At 37.1% G+C, this 17,217-nt stretch overlaps 1 protein-coding gene across 2 annotated transcripts in view; it reads right to left on the reverse strand.

Moving 5' to 3' along the window:
- osbpl2b (oxysterol binding protein-like 2b) overlaps nucleotides 1-17,217 on the reverse strand; it is a 55,512-nt gene that overhangs the window by 26,534 nt on the left and 11,761 nt on the right. Inside the window, exon 1 of one of the 2 annotated variants that reach the window (XM_030138890.1) lies at nucleotides 11,017-11,172. The exons of the other annotated variant lie outside the window; for it this stretch is intronic. The gene's annotated coding sequence lies outside the window, so the exon portion shown is untranslated. Of the gene's footprint in view, nucleotides 1-11,016; nucleotides 11,173-17,217 lie in introns of those variants that run through there. 2 annotated transcript variants of the gene reach the window in all.

Raw genomic sequence — 17,217 nt, forward strand, 5'->3', positions numbered from 1 at the left:
TTGATTGTCGTTCTTTCATGTAATAAAACGGAAATATTCAGGTTTATTTTCACCGACGCTAAAAGACATTAACCTGGAAACTCTTCACTGTGAGTCAGGACAAAGCTCAGAATGTGACATTTTTATGGCCAAACAGTGGAAGAACAACCACAAAACCACTGCGAACAAACTTAATCAGACTCCTGAAACACCATGTCGTGTCCAAATGGAAGACGGTGAAGACAAAGAAAAGCAAGAGAGAGCAGAAAACCCCAGAAACAAACCAACCATCTCCGCTCCAGTGGATGGAAGTGACTATTTCTAGTGAAAATGTAAATGTTTTTAATGGCAAGAGTAAGTTCCTAAACAACCACCAAGTGATGCCATATAAAAACCAACAGCCAGTTTTTGGTCTTTTTTTCATCCTGGCTTATGTCAATGGTTAATATGCATTATTATTTTTACCGTTTATGTCATCATCATGCTTAAGTAAATAAATTTTATTTATAGAGCACTTTTCACAGACAGTCACAAAGTGCTTTACAGTTCAAAACACAATTAAAATACCATGAAAAATACAAAAAAAACCCATTAAAATGTGATAAATGCATAAAGTGAGTCAGTTACTTTAACCTTCAGCTTCTTATTACTGACACCAACAAACTTTGTAGACATTAGTCACTTTTCCATTGGACATCTGCATAAAACTTTACCGATATTTACTAAATGTTAAAAAAAAAAAAACAAGCACGTAATGTCAGTTTTTCCATTAAATCACAAATGCGATGATTTGTTTATTATCGCGAGATGACACGAGAAGTCATTCCATAAACATGACAACCAACATAAATATCATGTTGATTTACAGATATATTCATTATTATTATATATTACCCCTCTATCTCGTACTAAATTAAAAAATGATTGGGTTTCCTGGTGTGTCCACACATACAGACACGTTTCTTTTAAAACTCATCTTCTTCTCTTGTTGTAACGTCCGTCAACATCGGGGTTTTTTTTTTTTTTATTCTAACCACCTGTTCTCATCTGCATTTGAATAGTTTTTATTCATCGGTTCAGACCTGCACTGTTTCTTTTAAGCTTAAAGTTTTTATGTTTTATCTTTTTTTTTTTCTTTTTATTGCTTCCCTGCTGTAATGCTTTTAATTTTTTATATAAAGCACTTTGAATTGTCTTGTACATGAAATGTGCTGTAGAAATAAACCTGCCTTGCCTTAGTCACGTGACTCTAGTTGCAGAAAAAGCTCTTTCCATTGCAGTTTTGTGTGATATACCACTTGCGCTACACCCAAAAAACCACCTCTTGCCAGCGCAAAAACTTTTAATTGAAAAACGAGAGTTTTGGTGAAACTGTGGTTTTTCCATTAGGTACATTTTTATGCACAAGTTATATTTGTGCAATTTGAGGGTCAATGGAAAAGTGACTGCTGTCAAAAGGAGCCTATCACCTGCTGAGCTAAAACTGGGGCTGATCCTGGTTCCAACTGTTGCATCTTTATGGAAAAAACATTATTTATCACAACAACTCACTCCTCTTCTAACAATTTTAAATCTTCAGTGACACTGCTGTTATTGAGCAACACACAAGAAACTACCACAACACTAGGGCTGTGTATTAGCGAGAATCTGATGATATGATACAAATCACAATACTAGGATCACAATATGATATATCACGATATATCATGATACTGTTAAAAGGCAATATTTTGTTTGTTTCTTTGTTTTAAATGATTATTTCCTTAAAGAACTGAATTACACCAGAAATCTGCACAAATACTAAACACATTTTTATTTGATCAGAACAGGATCTGATGCTGTATCACAAAATGCTCTAGTGTTCAAACTTAAATTGTTTTACAGACGTTACAGTTTCAGATCCTGTTCAAATGTTCATATTCTATTAGTTCAGAACTAACATCAGAACAGTATTTTTGTGCGATACCAACAAAGGAACTAATATTATTTAATAAAAGAGCTGCATTTGAATAAACACCTAAAATATTGGTACAGTACTTTTTAATATCAATACAGTATTGTGAAATGAAATATCGCGATATATTGCACAACCACTATTTTCTTACACCCCTACGTAACACAGACGTATAAAAACCCTGAGCTCCTGGATTCTCCCTGTAGTAGCGGCCTAACGTCTGCACGTACCTGCAGGGTGAATTAAAGCTACAGAACAGCCCGGTACATCCCACACCAGTCCTTTTGTTCTCCACTCTTAGTTCAGTTGGTTCCTGGAGGTGAAACGCTGCTTCACTTCCTCCTGCTCTGCTTCGTTTCTACGGTGGATGAGGTTTGACCACAGACCGGTAACGCCTTGGGCAACCGGCGGACTTTGACCTCCATTGATAAGAAGCTGCACAGACTGGATGTGGATCTGCTAATGCACTGACCTAAGACTGGACAGAGGACGGAGGACTTAGTTCAGTGATAAAGTGGTGGAGGTGTCCGTCTATGTGGATATTTTTAAGACTTTATGATTCAGAATTAAACGTTCTTCCTCTTGTCAGTAAAACAACGTACACTAGTCTGTCATACTAGTTAAATATAGGGGTGTAAAAAAATATCAGTTGTGCAATGTATCACGATATTATATTTCACAATACTGTTAGGTGTTTATTCAAATGCAGATATTGTGGAGGTTCATTTCTGTTTTTCTTTTTTGTTTATATTTTATTTATTTTTATTTAACACTCTTTTATTAAATAATGTTCGTTCCTTTGTTGGGATTGAACTAAAATACTGTTCTGATGTTAGTTCTGAACTAACAGAATATGAACCTTTGAACAGGATCTCACACTGTAATGTCTGTAAAAGAGAATTTCACTTTGAACACAGGAACATTTTGCATTAGCTCCTGTTGTGATCAAATAAAAATGTGTTCAGTATTTGTGCATATTTCTGGTGTAATTCAATTCTTCAAGGAAATAATCATTTAAATAAAGAAACAAACAAAAAAAATTGCCTTTTTAACAATATCGTGATATATCGTGATACATCATGATATATTGTATTGTGATCCTAGTATTGTGATTAGTATCGCACCGCCAGATTCTTGCCAATACACAGCCCTGGTTAAATATGCTCATTTTTTGTTAACCCTTTAGGTGCCTGAGTTTTAATTTTTTTATTTTGATATCAAGATTTCATAAAGCTGTATCTTGGAAGTGTTTAGAGATAAAGTCATAGAGTAAATGAGGAAAATACTGGGTATGATCCAAGTAAATTTACTCGTCTAATTTGCATATTGTGATGTCACAGGACGGCGGCCATATTGGATTACATAAGTTTCAGTAAAATTGAACTCTGAACATATTTACATGGAAGATGTCTTTGTGTTTTTGGTATTTTATCATCTTTCCTTTAAAATAAATGAACTTAAACATTAGTAGAAAGTAAAATGCAGTTAGTTTTAGTATCTTATTATCCATATCTGTCCTTATCTATTTAAACTAAAACTAAATCAACTTTATTTACTAAACCAGTTCAGGACCACACCTTTAAACTGGATTTACTTCTTCACTTTAAATAGAAACATGCCCTGAAATGGTGTTTGGATTGAAGGGGCACATGTCCGCCATCTACTGGTGGGAGGTGGAAACAAGATTTGGAAACTCCGTCTGGAGTTATTATGGTCTGTTTCAGTCATTGTTATCTTCATGCCAAATAAAACCTTTCGTTCTGCTTTTTCTTGTATTTGGGGACAGAGGTGATCGAGTTCTTCTCCATTAAGTAAAGCCTGACTTTTCCATTGGTTTTAACGTCCCACAAATAAACCGAACCGAACCACTACCAAATACTGTCAAGATGTTCACCTCTACACTCACAATGGGAAACTCTTACTACAGAAACGTGACTTTTTTCCAACCTCTGCATTAAAGCCTGAGTCATGGTATTATAGAACAATAGGGGGCCTGTGATTGCGATCATCCTTATCAAGCATATTTCTCTGCATCGCTGCTTCAGTACTCGGCGTTCTATGTTGAATGAACATCAGTAGAACATACAGAGGATGGAGAGGTCCTGACAGTACATCAGCAGCAAAAAAAAAAAAGACATTAAACCCACAGTTAGACATCTAGATCCTTGGATATTTACATTTCTGCTTATAACTGAGCTTTTATGTGACAGTACAATGTGTGTCATAGTGCGTTAATGGAAAGTAATTTTGTTTTTAACAAATACTGACTCTGAAAAGGCCTTAAATGCCCAAATAAACAAACTTATCTCAAATGGTGAATGTTGTACTGTTATATGCTTCTATGAATAAGACAGACTGCATTAAAGGAAGAAAAAAAACATGAATGACCTTCATTTTTTCTGCAAGAAAACTGTAACTGAAATGTATGCACTTGTGTTAGAATAAACTTCAGCCGTAGAAGAGCTGAAATATTTTCTGCTGAGCTAAGGCTGGGTGCAACACTTTTATTTAACTACTATAGAACATCATTGCTTTATTTGGTGCCGGCTCAGTGAGTTCATGTGTAATAATGCTGCAGTTCTTTGACTATAATAAGTACCACATACAGGTCATTTCCCATTAATAAACAAAACAATCTGATATTGTGTTTCATTAAAAACAATGGATTAGTGCCCCATGGGGTGTTGGGACACCATCGGGGGGGCGTGAAAGCTGAGAAGGGGGCACTGAGACCGAAATGGGGGCGTTAGTCTGTATAAATATTGATATCAAGCTGCATGTTATGTCAGTGGCGAATGTGGGTTTTTACTGAAAAAGTCACTTTTCTTCAGTTTTCTGTTTCTGAAATAATAACACTCAACTTTAATCTGAGCTTTTTATGAAAATGTACATGATCAGTAAATTCAATATTGAAAAATACCAGATTTTCACAGAAAAATAATAAATTCAGAGAATAATATTGTAATTAATTGTGATAAATCTACCAATTTTTATTTCTAAAGCATTTTACAACTGAAGCTGACCAAAGTGATGTACAATAAAAGAATAAAGATGAAAGCATCACAAACAAGTGTTCAGAGAACGCAAACCTCCGCCAAGCACCCTGAACAGTGTGCATGTGTGGATCGACTATTTCTTTTTAAATTAAACAGTTTCCAGGTTGTTCCATACAGCAGAAAAAGTTGAAGCTTGGTACCAGTCATGTTTGTCAAATTATATTAAGTTCCAATCAATATTTGTTGAGTTATAATGAAAAATGTGTGGCAAATGGGATTTTCAGTGTTAAATGTAAATGTCCAGAGTCCACATTCCACAGTGGATGTGGACAATTTTTGTGCCAGATACAAGATATTGTTCTAAGCTGCGGGTGGATCAAATTGGAGGCTAATCGTCGTTTTTAATTTTTTATGAATTTTCGAAAATTGCTCAATGATGAGAGATGGAAAATTGTAGATTTTGTGACCTTGCTGTGACCTTGAACTCTGACCTACTTGGCCCAAAATGTAATGGGTTGGTCCCAGGGCCTACGCCTATCTGTGGGGAAGATTTGGGAAAGATGGGTGGAATAGTTTTCCCGTAAAGTTGCTAACAAACAAACACACAAAGCAAAGTGATCACAGTACCTCCTGGCGGAGGTAACTAAAAAAACACTCGGAAAGCGCAGACCTCCGCCAAGGCACATCAGTCCACCCATCCACCCCCACTAAAATTCAATCATTTGTTCCTTGTGCCAGTATCAACATTTTCTGAAAATTTCATCAAAATTCATTCATAACTTTTTGAGTTATCTTGCTAACAAACACACAGACAAACCCCAATGAAAACATTACCTCTGCCGTTCCTTGGCAGAGGTAATAAATAACTATAACAACAATCCAGTGTATTCTCCTACCAAAACAGAGTACAACAGTACCAAGTGTCAAAGGCCGTTCTGAACAGATGGGTTTTAAGTTCTGCTTTATAAGTGGGCAGGTCTGTGATACTACGTCACTAAAGGGGAAGACAGTTCACCCCACTGTTAGCAGCAGGAAATCTAAATCACTTAAGAAAGGTTAAATGTAAAGACAAAACCATTTGGGAACTGCCACAAAAGTAGCTCTGGGTTTTTATGGGTCTTAGATCAACCATAGAACATTGTTATTAACCAAACATTTCAGTCCACATCCTCAGTAGAACTGCACAAACAGACGCTCTTTCCACCTGTGGATCCAGTGGAGAAGGCTGAAACCTGATTTGCATCCGTTATTAAAGGCTCTGGCAGTTTTACAGGCCTGAACTCAGTCATTCAGCCAAAACCACGTGTCACTGCTCTGCCTAAAATAGGCAACGAGAGAAACCCTACGACAGAATCAGCTCCATGACGCCACACGACAACACAAAGACTATTTGATGCAATATGTTGTGGTTCCCAGTTCAGATCCTTCAACCCAAACCTTCATCTTGCATAACGTGATGCTTCCAGCTATCACCCAAACACAGAGGAATGTCTGTCTGTTGAGAAACAGGATGTGTCATGTTCCCAGAGGCTTCCTCAGGCCATGTACTGAACACAAGTCCACACCGACAGACGCCTGGGGCTCCCTTCTCACAGATCTATATCGGTTCACGACACGTTAGCGTTCGACACGTCTTTACACAAACCAGGGAACTCCGATCGCTGAGCGGTGTCGGTTCAACCACGTCTAACCACCGCTGTTGAACTGACGTCCTGAGGCTGCGTTTGACCTTCTGAACATCTAATACTGTCACTTTTTAATCCAGGAAATGTTTTCTAGTCTGGAATGTTGACTATATTTTATTTTACTTTTGTTTAACCAGGTAAAACCAAATCATTAATAACCTCCGTTCTACATCAGCCTCATTAATGATTAGTTACAGCATTGGAAAAGCTACACACAATCTAAAAATCTAAAAACACAATCTATACAAGAACTAAAAATAAGGTCCAGCTTTTTCACATACATTTTTAAAAATATTTTTTATTCATTTTTTAATGGAATGTCCTTTGCAATGAACTGCATTTTTGAAGTAAAACTGGAACTTTTGTCCACTCCAGAGGACGAAAGTGCATTACTGGCAATGTTAACCCTTTCATGCATGAATTATGAGAGCCTTAGTCAATTTATTCCTTTTTCTGCATGATAAAGGCAATGCAGTTGATTTTTTTTTTTTTTACCTGTTTGTCATGGAGTTAACAAAAACCACAAGTTTAACTTTTGAAGCAAAGAAATATATATATTTAGCAAACAAATATCAGAAAATTATAAACTGTGTGAAAACTATGAAATAAAAACATCTTTAATGCTGTTAATCTGATGTTTTGTCACATTTTAACATATTCTAATACAGGTTATTACTCATTTTTTTGGAGATAATATGCAATAAACAACCATTTGTGTAAATAAACAAATGTTAATTCCACTTTAATACTAATTATCATTTGATTTCCACTAAAACATGTTAATGCAGATCAGGTTTATCCACAATAGTAAAGTTACAGTAATGGTATTAATTATAGTGTAAATACAGACACTGATGCATGGATCCAATTTAGTCGACATGGGATTAGTTGCAAATTTATTCCAATATAAAATATAGTCACAGAAAAAAATATTAGACCACCCTTTCTTTTCTTCAATTTCTTGTTCATTTTAATGCCTGGTTCAACTAAAGGTACATTTGTTTGTACAAATATAATGATAACAACAAAAACACCTCATAGTAGTTTCATTTCAGACCTGATATCTATCCATTTAACATGTTTTCTTGATAAAAACCAAAATCACTTCAGTTCTTACATCAATATCTATGTCATTGTACTGACAAAAACAGTGCTTTTAGATATTCCATGTTTTTTTTTCTGTCTGTTTTAGTCACATGGTACACACAGGAGTTAGTACTGGATTACATAACCATTATTTCTGATGACTTTTGATGGTCTAATAATTTTTTCCGCAACTGTAAATCAGTGCAATTTTGATCAATGATATTAATCCTTAGATGTTACTTGATGCTTCTATATTTTTTTCTACCTTCAGGAGTGTTTCCTGATATAGAAGGTTTTATTAGATATTCCTGGGATGTTCAGCATTTCTGACTTCCTGTCGGCCATCTTGGTTATGAATTTAAAAAAGTGTATGTGATGATGCACCAGCGTCCACTGTGTCGGCTGATATGAACAAAAACAACCAAACCCATGAATGTACAAGAGAACAGAGGAACCCTGGACTGAAAGGGTTAAAGCCCAGGTGCGTGTTCTGCACCTGATCCTGTCTGTCTGTAAACTCTGTCGTATCCCACTTCACCTGCCTTCAAAACTGTGCACACAAATTATGCAAACGCTCCCTGTTCCTCACACGCTCCCTCGCAGCGCTCTGATTGGCTGCAGCCTCCTCTCAGATCATATTGCTCATTGTGTCAGAAGCCTGTGAGCCGTTACGTAACCGTGACAGACATGGGCCCATAAACGCACCACCCCCCACCAGCACCACCACCACCACCACCCCCCACCCACCTCCACCCCCCACCCCATCCCCACTGGGACAATCACTTACTACACGACCTCCATCTGAAGACACTCAGAGTTTATAATCCACGGTTTGTAACAATGATTAATTCAGTCCAAAATAAGTGGAAATAGCTGAGGAGTGACTCACACTGCTCAAACTTAAGGTTTTTTTGTTGGGTTTTTTTTTTTTTTTTTATGTTTCAGTTGTAAAATAAATGGTTCTCGGAAATGCTCACTTTTCTTTCAGACTGGAACACATAAAAAAGTCACATTTTTCCAACATACTCTGTTAAATAAACAGGGAATGATATTACATTTATATTATATTATACAATGATATTTTTATACAGTCTTTTTGCACTTTAAGTGTTTGATGCAAAAAGAAATCGTTCCTTTAACAGTGACAATAAAGTTCTATTCTATTTTATTCTATTCTATTCTATTCTGTTCTATTCTATTCTGATAGTGTTGAATGTGAAACCTTATTAGTTTTACTCTGAGGTCAAAGTCTGTCCATGTTGCAGCAGACGGACACAACAGTCCACTAGTCGTCCATCTTTGACCATGTGCTGTCTTCGTGAAAACCCGCTAACAACCGATTTCTGGGAACAAGAATGTAAACAAACCCTGGCATCTGAAACCGTGCGTAACACGGGAAAAGCCCAGAGATAAGACCAGACCGACCGCGGCTCACGTGACGATCGAACATGTGGAGCGACGGGTTCATGATGACGACGACAGCGGAGTACGGCGGTGATTTTTAGGAGTAAAAACGCCCAAATATTCTACGTGGACTTCAGCTGTCGTCCAGTACAAATAAACACAAACACAAGGTCAACCTCAGATTTTGTAATTAGACTGAACTGCACAGAAAACTCACAAAGGATGTCATCAAACGTAAAAATGTCCAACTGGAATTACATAAAATGTGCTGCTTTATTTGTTCGATTTTAAGCATAATTCACTTATTCTGTGCTGATTCATGTTGTTTTATTGTTTCAATAATTGTTTCAATAGGAGTTTATTTGTTCTGTAAAATATGCGTATAAAGGGAAAATAACTAAAAAATAAATGACTAACTGCTCATGACAGAAGTTTTCCAGGTGATAAAACACAAAATGGAACCTGATTTTTGCCCTGAAGTGATTAGAATAAACGTCTGCACGATCCAATGTGAGCTTAGATTTCAGATGGAATAAGCCTGTTATATTTTTTTATTATATAGCAGATGAATAAAACTAAAGTAGATGGATTTGACAACTAATAATTTACATGTATATGATTCTTAAAAGCTAAATTACCAGTGCTCTTGTTCTTGTCTTTGCTTATGAGAACCTCCTCTGCACCTGTTATTTAAGTTTTCACTATTATTAATTCATCTGTACGATAAATACAAATACAATCATCGTGGGTTCAGATAATCAAAAAGCTGTTAATATTGGGTCTATTTGTAGTTTATGCCTATTTTTACCCTATTCTACTTTAATTCTATTCTTATTTTACCTTTTTGTACAATTTTATATTCAGTTTTCTGATTTTACTTTTTAGTTTTTGTAACTTTATATTCACTCTAGTCTTATTTTTCTTACATAACGGCATTTTTTAATATTGTTTGTTTGTTTATTTATTTTGAATAAAACATTAAAACCAAACAAAAAAAGATTTACATAAAAAAAAGGGGAAAACATTCAAAAAGGAGCACGATGAAGTTTAATTTATAATCTCCCACCCCCTTACCCCATCCTTCTACCTATCCCATAAGTAACTCAAAAATCCTACACGTATCAGACTAAATTCTGAATAAGCACAAAACACAAAAATGCTGTAAATATCAAAGATAGACTGTCCATTTTGTAGCAGCATTTCACCTCAAAATAAACTCTGTCCTTTTGGTAGCAGTAATAAAACCCATATCAAAAACAAAAATAAACTGTCCGTTTCATAACAATAATGCACAAATCAAAAATAAACTCTATTTCATAACAATAATACCCATATCAAAAACAAAAATAAACTATCTCTTTCATAATAAAAATGCACAAATCAAAATATACTGTCCATTTCTTAGCAGTAATATACATATCAAAAATAAACTTTCTATTTCATATCAATAATACACATATCAGAACAAAAAGAAACTCTGTCCCTTTCGTAGCAGCAATAATACACATATCAAAAACAAAAATAAACTCTGTCCATTTCATAACAATATACCTATATCAAAACAAAAATACAAAAATAAACTATCCGTTTCATAACAATAATGCACAAATCAAAATAAACTGTCTACTTCTTAGCAGTAATATACATATCAAAAATAAACTATCCATTTCATGATGATCCCCATATATATAAAATACATTGTTATATTACAATTATATTGTTGCATTGACTGGAGCAGCACTCCTAATTTCATTGAACACAAAATAATAAAGTCCATTCTATTCTATTCTATTCTATTCTACTCTATTCTATCTACAAACCTGCCTCCTTCTCCAGACACAGTTCCAAACATTACTCAGTCAATCCAGTCACAGTCCATCTAATTAACGTCAGATCATCCAAACAAACGTACCGCTGTTGTCGTTTCATTCATAGTCCAGAGTTCAGATCCAGTACCGGTCTGTCACTACCTCCTCCAAGAACAAGCTCCCAAATCCACAACGAGACCAAGACAGACCGGGATGAGGACGAAGACTGAGACCAGAGTCGTTTCCATGTGAAATCCGGCTCAGTTACGACACACACCTACAAAGACACACCTCTGCAGACGTGAAGCACATTCCTCATGTTCGCTTCACACTAAACACCAGAGTCGGCGTGTTGCATCGCCCTTTAATGACACCAGAATAACCACAGCCACTGATGAAGCAGTGGAACGCAGAAAAGACTGAGTATGTGCAGAAGAACACCACGTCACATGACTATCACCACTGAAGAGCTGAGTTCAATCCTAGAAATCAGCTTCAGTAAGACGGTGGAATTCAGTGACAGGTTTATGTGTCATTTGAATAAAATCCTGTCTGACCAGTGTTTTCCAGATCGCACCAGTGCCCTTCAACCCTGCACCAGGTTTCCTTCAACATGAAACCATCACTAGACAGCAACCTGCTTCATCTAATCAAGACAAAATTATAATAGTTTTGGAATTTTCATTATAGTTTAGTTTTATTTAGTTTTGATTTTTTTTCTCTAATTCAGTTAGTTTTAATTTGTTTTTAGAGTAGTTTTGCTAGTTTTTATTAGTTTTCATTTTTTTCTAAATGCTTAGTTTTAGTTTTTTCATATATTTTTTCTTCTTCGCCGTCGTATTCCCATAAATCCCAGACAGGACTCTGCTTCTTTCTCCCAACTTTAGTTTCCATGTTTCCAGGTAGAGTGGGGACCAGAAGACGACTGGAAACCACAAGTGACAGACATTTAAATGTCGTATGGTACTGCTAGCTAAAATTGCTTGGGCGAAATAAATCGATTTCATGTCAATCCAACATTGACAGAGACGAAAACGAAGTAAATTTTATCTATAATTTTTATATGTTTTAGTTAGTTTTGTAACCACACAATACAGTTTCAGTCAGTTATATTTTTTTCTTTTAGTTATAGTTTTTATTTATTTCAGTTATTTATTTCAGTTAATGAAAAAAAATTTTTCAATTCCAGTTTTCGTTAGTTTTTGTTGGCGATAATAACTTTGAATGAAGAAGAATCTAAAATGTGTTTTTTCTGGAGCCGATGATGGACGTGGTTTTCATGTCTCCTGTGTTTGCGTGGAGACTCTAACTGGTGCTTATTTCAGTCGTCTCGTACAGACATACTGTCACGTATGTACATTTATATGAAAGGTTAGGTTTATTTTAGAGCATGTACTGGTTAACTTTTACTAAATGTTCAGAGTAAAAACTATAGAGGTCACTTTCATAGTCCTGCCGTTCATTGTTGGACAGACACAGGATAGACACAGGCCCAATCCCAGTTCACCCCTTGGCCCCTCCCCCTTACCCCTCCATTTTGAGCTTTCATGTAAAGGGGTAGGGGTGTCCCGATTCTCAATGAGTCGGACAGGAGGGGCTAAGGGGGAGGGCTGTTTGGCCCTCCGAACGGAGACCACACTACCAACGGAGAAGTATGAGAAATCTCCCATAATTCTGTTTGAATCATCGGCAGGATGGAGGTAAACACAGCAAATAAGTGCAGCAGTGTGATGAAGGAAACACACAAATGTACAGATTTTCTTTGTAAACAACTTAATAATTTGATCGACCGCTGAAGGTCGTTTCAATGTGTTATAGATCACATTTCTGCGGTTTGCGGAGATGGTTACAGCTGCTGATGGCATGGGGAATTCTTTCAGAAACAAAGTTGTCACATCTGTCACATGTAGCGGAATCGATAACTGCTGATGACGTAACAGGTTTGGAAGGGTTGTCTCATTTCATAAAAAAATGTTTCGACCCCTAACCCTTGCAACCCTGTTTCAAGGGGTAGTGCCAAGTGCAAGGGCCCAGGGGGAGGGCCAAGGGGTGAATTGTGATTGGGCCACAGTAAACTGCTATTAGACTGCCATTTGTTGCAGAAAATGTCCACATAATTCTCCCACTGACCAACTAATGATAAGTGACAAGCAGATGATAAGTGCAGCGTTTCCGCTGGTAAGGTTTTGTCATGTCACAGCGCCACGGCAAAACCTTACCACCACACCATACATTTCATACAAAAAAATCATCACCGTCACATTAAACTTACTATACATATGTATAATATATAATAGGCCAGGACAAATGTCCCACCCCCTCAAATGAAAGTTTGCAAAGCTTCAGGAGGTAGAGAAAGATAAATGAGCATAAAATTTCATTTTCACTTCCACGAAAGGCACCCCCGACTGACCGACCAAAACGCACACGTGTACCCCCGACCGAAACGTGTTAGTTGCTCAAATATTTCCAGTCCATAACGAAACTATGGTTGAAAAACTGAGACTGTGAGGAGCTGCTACAGTTTATTCACCGTGGGAAAGCATCATATCGTACTATTGAGCTGCTCGTCATCGCTGCAGGGGAAATGTCTTTACAGTTACAGTGAACTGTGACGCAAAAACCAAAAACCAGAGTAAACTGCAGATTGTGCGTACTATTACACTTATCATAGTACTGTGTCTGTACCATGGGAACATGTCAGCTGTTTTCACACTGTGGATGTGTCTGAAATCACTCATTACTCACTAGATCAGTGGTCATTAAAGTTTTTCTAAATTCACAGAATGACACTTTTGTATGGTTTTGGTCTTATTGCATCATTTTTTGCGCATTTTCATCTTGTTACGTCTTTTGCGACTGAGATTCCTATGTTAAACATGGCTTTGGTCAACATTTATAGAATCTTCTAGAAGATGATTCTATCTGAAGTCACATGTCTTATTATGTATTTTACAAAGGAGGACATGAATCACATGACTCGACTTATGTTAGACTTTATGCTGCCTTCACATGCTATCGGAATGATGATCCTTTCCATTTGTGAATTCAAAATTATGAGTGAGAGTTAAAAATGGCTGACACACAATTTATTGTGACCTGCTACCTGGGTTTTGGATGTGGTAATTCATCTGCTACAGTTTTTTTATTTTTTGGAAATAAAATACGACATGAGGGGGCGTCCATGTGCAATTTTCGAGTTCATAACTAGCATTTACCATAATTCCCACAGCACAGTCAGGATTAGTCCCAATTTTTATGACTCTGGTCTTACTTCACTCTCACTAACTGAAGAGCTGACTTGACCTAGACGTAGTATTCAACTGACTCGACTTGACTTTGACTTGTGCCTGATAACTGGGGCGGCCATGGGTCAGATGGTAGAGTGGGTCCTCCAATAACCAAAGGGTTGGGGGTTCGAATCCCGTTCTGTCCCAGTCATGTGCTGTTGTGTCCTTAGCCAAGACACTTCCCCCTCCTTGCCTCCAGTGCTGCTACTCACACTGGTGTATGAATATTTGGTGGTGGGAGGGGCCGTAGGCGCAGACTGGCAGCCATGCCTCTGTCAGTCTGCCCCAGGGCAGCTGTGGATACAAATATAGTTTACCACCACCAGAGGGGGAATGTGAGAGTGAATGAATAATGGATCCACTGTGCACGCTTTGAGTATGCATTCATAGAAAAGCGCTATATAAATCTAATCCATTATTATTAACTGTACAAGTTATTCTGTTCAGAAACATTCTGAGGAGTCATATGATTTTTGAGAAATGACTGGAGGATGTTTAATATAATGTGTCAGGCAGCCTCCAATCAACATAGAAGGAATGCATTAAACCAATTAAACCCCACTCATTAGTGTCGTTTCTTTGGTAGGTTTGTAATTAATGGTCCAACTTTTCGTGTTGGACACATGATCAGACAGAGGGTTCCTACAGGTTTTTACAAGTTAAAGACTTTAACTTAAACTTAACTTTAACTTAAAGAGTTTAAGACTTAGAACAGAATTTAATGCCCATTTCACAGCCATACAAGCTAAAATTCCTAACTTCTAGAATTTAGGAAAATGTATTCATTTTACTCCAACGCCTTGAGTCCCATCATTCTGAGTTGACCTGCAGCAAACTTCAAACACATTCCCCCCACTCATGTCAACCAGGTCAAGAATGATCTTTTCTCCAACCAGGTATTATTAAATTTGCACTTCCCCATTCTTACTTTTTGCTCTTGAAGTTCCCAAAGTCAGCTTTCTCGGGTGACGCTGCGTGACTAACAGCTGCACGTGCTGGGCTGAATGTTCTGTGATTATTTCTTACCAGAGGCTGCAAAGTTAGTGAGCATCGGTTCCTAATTGGTTCCTAATTTCAGTATAAATTGTCAGGTTGGAACGAGTGGAACTGAGTCGACTAACGTTACTTTCTTTGCAGCTTGGACATTTAACAGACACACATATCCTCCTGAGACCCAGCAATGTATTTTTGTCCTCTGTCGGGGACAAGAGTTTCACAGTTTTACTTAAAAAACAAACAAAAAAAACCCACTATTCACTGCGAAGGACATTCTATATATAAAAAAAAAACTAAAAAAAATGTATCTAAAAAAAACTGTTGCGTTATGCAGTTTCCAATTAAGGCATTTATTTAATGTAAAAAAGCCAAAACTTTAACCTCCTGAGATCCAGTAAAGTTAAACACAACACAACCAACGAGTTTAAGTTAACATAACTTAAGACCTACCATATCAGATTTAATACCTTTAAAGACTTTTTTAAGTTATTAAATGCAGATTTGTAAATTTGAGACTTTTAAGACTTTTTAAGACTCCATGGGAACCCTGCAGACATTTGTACGACTTGCGTGACCGGAGGCTTTGAACAGACTCTGCCTGAGTTTCATGATTGGACTGTTTTCACCACAGAAATGTAGGACTTAAAGGTTCAGACTCAGTTGTTCTGCAGATGTGTGACAAATGGGACGACCAGATTAAAACACTTAACTATGTTTGTAAAAGGCATCTGTCCCAGGTACAGATTCCCCCATAGGTGTTTTCTTTCCTGGGTGGATCTGGTCCACAGACCGTTAGTGTTTATGGGGTTCACCTGCATGTTTCTCCTCAGCTGGCTGTGATTGGTCAGTGCTAGCCTTTAAAAGGAAGTTGATCTTCCAGCTCAGATGACTGTGTTCTGTCCAAATGTCCACATCCCCGGTTACTTTCTGCTTTCAGTGGGCATTTTCCCACCCCCTCTGTCCTCCCCCCATCCTGACCACTGGCTCCCACTGCAAAGTTCTGTTCAAGGCCCAGTTTCATTTATCTATTTCTGTAATGGACTCTGTAATGGACTCAGTGGAACCCCTAAACAGGCCCTTTTAGCAGTGACTGCAGTTTGTTTTGTTGCTTTCCCACAATGCGAACCCTGTCCACAAGGTGCTGGATTTTAAGAGAAACCTATAAGAATCTTTATAGCAAACTTTAACTTTATGCTGAATTTATAGTGGAAATCATCTCAAATAATCAACATTGTGAAAAGTAGTGACCACAGCATGTAAAACTACTTTCCACAATGCAACGTGACTAACACTTACATCAAAATGGGCCAAAAAATGCCCATAAAAGAGACGGGTTCGAACTATTCACATATTTATTTTTGTACTTTTTGTCCACAAGATGGTAAACCAATACACCCCGTCATAAATACTGGCGTAGACCCATAAAGACCTACACCTTCACAGGAAATCAATATGGAACAAATTGAGATTATGCCACATCCCTGTGTTTTTGAAGCTTTATTAGATTATTTCCTGCAGTAGATCAGTGGAGTTGTGACTTATTGTACACAATATAAAGAATATACTTACTTCAATATTCTGTGGGAGTCTGCAGTTTAAAGCCTAGTTTGTCCTGCATACAACCTCTACTGAGCAGAATGCATTTCACCGGTTCATTTTAAACCATGTAAAGTACTTGAACTGGACCTGTTTTCTCTGCTTGTAGGTCTTCCTACTGTCCACGTACCAGGAAAAAAAAAATACATAACATTATGGCATGTGCTAGGAAAAATATTCTACAGCGCTGGATTTGGGATAAAGCCTCCTCAGTTGTGGGGGGGCATATGATATTAACCCTTAGGGGTCTGAGCCTATTATGGCCGTTTTTGAGTACTTTTGATTTTGCCTTTATATACTATATAAAGAAATGTTTACTATACCCATGTTTGGCATCTTTTTTTTTTCAGCTGAACTTCATCTGTCTCATCTGTCTATTATTTTTTCACTTTAACCTACTATATCAACACAAAAGGACAAAAA

The sequence above is a fragment of the Sphaeramia orbicularis genome, chromosome 7 (assembly GCF_902148855.1).
Source record: "Sphaeramia orbicularis chromosome 7, fSphaOr1.1, whole genome shotgun sequence".
NCBI classification, from domain to species: Eukaryota; Metazoa; Chordata; class Actinopteri; order Kurtiformes; family Apogonidae; genus Sphaeramia; species Sphaeramia orbicularis.